This window comes from Borostomias antarcticus, assembly GCF_949987555.1.
Source record: "Borostomias antarcticus genome assembly, contig: scaffold_529, whole genome shotgun sequence".
NCBI lineage: Eukaryota > Metazoa > Chordata > Actinopteri > Stomiiformes > Stomiidae > Borostomias > Borostomias antarcticus.
This window is the reverse complement of record NW_028175818.1, coordinates 20,001-24,806: the sequence shown is the minus strand read 5'-3', so window position 1 is coordinate 24,806 and position 4,806 is coordinate 20,001.

Genomic DNA, 4,806 nt, shown 5'->3' with positions numbered 1-4,806 from the left:
CAGCGCTTATTGAAATGGAAACGGTGGTACGTTGAACACCCTGTGTGTTATGCAACCGTTGCAGCTATGGCAGCTGAGAAGATAGGGCAGACTTTAGCTCGGGACGGCACGTAGCTCGGGAGGTAGAGCGGCCGGTTGGGGGTCAGCGGTTCAATCCCAGCACCCGGCAGTGTGCCGAAGCGTCGATGAAAAATCAAACTGTATCCATGGAGTTGCTGAACTTCAAGCTAATATCTCTGTAGTCGACACCAGGCTCTTATGAATTTACACAAACTCTTCAAACGATCCACCTCTGGCGAGAGCCGAGGTTTTGAACGATACGTTTGCAACCTTTGAACTCTGAACCATTTTAGTTACTGTGCAACGAGCAGCGCTGAAATTGAACTCTGGACCTCGGCGAATATCAACGTTCGCCAAGTCGACCGCTGTAAGATGGCCATCCTGCGTTCTACTGCGTGGTGTTGATGCCAAGCGTCGTTTAAGATTAGTAGGATAGGCTGTGATAATCTATGACATCGTTCTTTTCATTTCTGATGTGTTTTCATATTGGCACATTTGTTTTTACATATATTATTGAATAGTGTTTTCATGTTATTTTGATAATTTATTGGTATAACTTCAAGAAATATTATTAAGCTTTGATCCTGTCGTAGCGTCATCACATGATCTCTAGGTCACTTGATTGAGTCAAGACCTCCTCCTTCAGACTGAGATTAATAAATTAGACTAGGTACTAGGTAGGTTATCCGTTTCCCTGTACAGAACAGGTTGGTGCCCCATACAAGTTTGAATGTATTAAATCCATATTCCTTCATATTTGTGATAACTGTGGTAATAATCATAAATCATACCTAGTCATAGTCATGTTTCCTTAGACTGGAGCACCTGCACGCTGCCTACTATCGGCGGCAGCCTACTGCGTGTGTGTGTTTGTGTGTGTGTGTGTGTGTGTGTGTGTGTGTGTGTGTTCATGTTGCCCATTGCACCCGTGTGTAGGAGTACCTGTGTCATAATAAAGTCTTTTTCTAAAAATACAGAAACATCAGAGCAACGCTGAAGGAACACACAGGGAGCAGTAGGGTGGATTTTGGTAAAACATTTTTATATCCAAAGCAAAACCAGAATGCCAGTTTCCCCTGCATAGTGGTGTGTGTGTCGGCCCACCCTCCACAGCAGTGTGTGTGTGTGTGTGTGTGTGTGTGTGTGTGTGTGTGTCCCGGTACACCGTGCATAGTGGTGTGTGTGTGTGTGTTTCCTGTTCCACTCTGCATAGTGGTGTGTATGTGTGTGTGTGTGTGTCGGTCCACTCTACATAGTGGTGTGTGTGTGTGTGTGTGTGTGTGTGTGTGTGTCGGTCCCAAGCAGTGGAGTGTCAGGTTGTGGAGGGAGGGCGGTGACACTTCTCAGGTCTTTGGAGCGTCGGCTGGACATCAACAACAACATCATCATCATCATCATCAACAACAACAACTGTCAGAGTTGATTGGAGGAAGGAGAAGGCACAACCAGGTCTGTCCATCACTACGGCAACAGAAGCCCTCAGCTTTCATAAGAGTTCATCAGAAGGCGGTCGTCTGTCTCCATGGCAACCTCCTGAGAGACAACCCTGCACCGTTTGAGTTGGCACGACGACAGGACGACAGGGTCACAAGGTCACCCTCACATCCACAAAGAAGCGCACATTAAACCTCAATCAAGTCCAAGAATCACCTCTCAACTTAGTCAACTTAGTCTGGCTCCAAACTCTACGGTTAAAAAAAGAGAAGAAAATAAAAGCCAATCAATATAAAAATGACATCATACCTGAACATGTTCTTTTCATTCCTTAAAAGTGGTGAAATCTAAACGATTGTTTACAAAAAGAGAATAGAGAGAAATAGAAGCTATATAATATTATGGCTCCCCACTGCTTACTGTACATTACATACTGTAAAACCAGTGGTTTAAATACTTTCATATTTAAATGGCTCTGAGAGGGAAAAAGGTAATTTTTGGAATAAAATGAAATATAATACAAATAAAATACAATGAAGTGGCTTAGTGGCATAAAATATCTGAAATAAAACTTACTTCATAAATTCTTTTCATGTACAAAGTCAACAAAATAATATAGGTTCCAGTGCTTTGGGAGAGATAAAACAAAACAACAAACTTGAATAATGAAGAATACAAACAAATACCTTCCTAGAAAAACCTAATCATCAGTTCGTCTTCATGTCTGTACTGATCATCAGCTTTATCAGATCAAAGCACAGCCTTGCGCCCTCGCCAACACAGAACCGTTCTACGTTCCCCTCAACACAGGCCCGTTCTCCTGTCCCCTCAACACAGGCCCGTTCTCCTGTCCCCTCAACACAGGCCCGTTCTACGTTCCCCTCAACACAGGCCCGTTCTCCTGTCCTCTCAACACAGGCCCGTTCTCCTGTCCTCTCAACACAGGCCCGTTCTCCTGTCCTCTCAACACAGGCCCGTTCTACTGTCCTCTCAACACAGGCCCGTTCTACGTTCCTCTCAACACAGGCCCGTTCTACGTTCCTCTCAACACAGGCCCGTTCTACTGTCCCCTCAACACAGGCCCGTTCTACTGTCCTCTCAACACAGGCCCGTTCTCCTGTCCCCTCAACACAGGCCCGTTCTACTGTCCCCTCAACACAGGCCCGTTCTACCGTCCTCTCAACACAGGCCCGTTCTACTGTCCTCTCAACACAGGCCCGTTCTCCTGTCCCCTCAACACAGGCCCGTTCTACTGTCCCCTCAACACAGGCCCGTTCTACGTTCCCCTCAACACAGGCCCGTTCTACGTTCCCCTCAACACAGGCCCGTTCTACGTTCCTCTCAACACAGGCCCGTTCTACTCCCCTCTCAACACAGGCCCGTTCTACGTTCCTCTCAACACAGGCCCGTTCTACTGTCCTCTCAACACAGGCCCGTTCTACTGCCCTCTCAACACAGGCCCGTTCTCCTGTCCTCTCAACACAGGCCCGTTCTACTGTCCTCTCAACACAGGCCCGTTCTAAGTTCCTCTCAACACAGGCCCGTTCTACTGTCCTCTCAACACAGGCCCGTTCTACGTTCCTCTCAACACAGGCCCGTTCTACGTTCCTCTCAACACAGGCCCGTTCTCCTGTCCTCTCAACACAGGCCCGTCCTACTGTCCTCTCAACACAGGCCCGTTCTACTGTCCTCTCAACACAGGCCCGTTCTCCTGTCCTCTCAACACAGGCCCGTTCTACGTTCCCCTCAACACAGGCCCGTCCTACTGTCCTCTCAACACAGGCCCGTTCTACTGTCCTCTCAACACAGGCCCGTTCTACTGTCCTCTCAACACAGGCCCGTTCTACTGCCCTCTCAACACAGGCCCGTTCTCCTGTCCTCTCAACACAGGCCCGTTCTACTGTCCTCTCAACACAGGCCCGTTCTACTGTCCCCTCAACACAGGCCCGTTCTCCTGTCCCCTCAACACAGGCCCGTTCTCCTGTCCTCTCAACACAGGCCCGTTCTCCTGTCCTCTCAACACAGGCCCGTTCTCCTGTCCCCTCAACACAGGCCCGTTCTCCTGTCCTCTCAACACAGGCCCGTTCTACTGTCCCCTCAACACAGGCCCGTTCTACTGTCCCCTCAACACAGGCCCGTTCTACTGTCCCCTCAACACAGGCCCGTTCTACTGTCCCCTCAACACAGGCCCGTTCTACTGCCCTCTCAACACAGGCCCGTTCTACGTTCCCCTCAACACAGGCCCGTTCTACTGTCCCCTCAACACAGGCCCGTTCTCCTGTCCTCTCAACACAGGCCCGTTCTCCTGTCCTCTCAACACAGGCCCGTTCTACTGTCCTCTCAACAGCTCACACCGACCCTAACATCCTGGCTCTTCCTACGAGTTTTGGCACTTCCTGGTTGGACGTACAGGAGCCGGCTGTTAGGGGCGGGGCCTCCCTGGTGGACTAGGGGGCGGGGCCTAGGCATTAGGGGCGGGGCCTCCCTGGCGGACTAGGGGGCGGGGCCTGGGCGTTAGGGGCGGGGCCTCCCTGGCGGCCTGGGGGGCTGTGCCTGACCGTTAGGGGCGGGGCCTCCCTGGCGGACTAGGGGGCGGGGCCTAGGCATTAGGGGCGGGGCCTCCCTGGCGGACTAGGGGGCGGGGCCTGGGCGTTAGGGGCGGGGCCTCCACCTCTCCCTAGCTGGCGGTATACAGTACGCACTGGAGGTTAGAGGTCAGACAGACCCAGAGTGGGCGAGGAACCTGATGTCTCGCTCAAAGTGTTGATTTGAACACAGCCTTAAGGCACACTGCTCTGTGTGTGTGTGTGTGTGTGTGTGTGTGTGTGTGTGTGTGTGTCTGAGTTGTGTGAGCGCTGCTGTATGTATTACTTTGGAGAGATCAGCATGAGCACTACTCTGCTCTCCCAGTGTTCTCTACCAACCCTCCTCATCCATCCATCCATCTCTCATCCCTCCACCAACCCTCCTCATCCATCCATCCCTCATCCCTCTACTAACCCTCCTCATCCATCCATCCATCTCTCATCCCTCTACTAACCCTCTCCATCTCTCCATCCCTCCACTAACCCTCTCCATCCCTCTATCCCTCCACTAACCCCCTCCATCTCTCCATCTCTCCATCCCTCCATCCCTCCACTAACCCTCTCCATCTCTCCATCCCTCTATCCCTCCACCAACACCCTCCATCTCTCCATCCCTCCATCCCTCCACTAACCCTCTCCATCCCTCTATCCCTCCACTAACCCCCTCCATCTCTCCATCCCTCTATCCCTCCACTAACCCTCTCCATCCCTCCATCCCTCCAGTAAC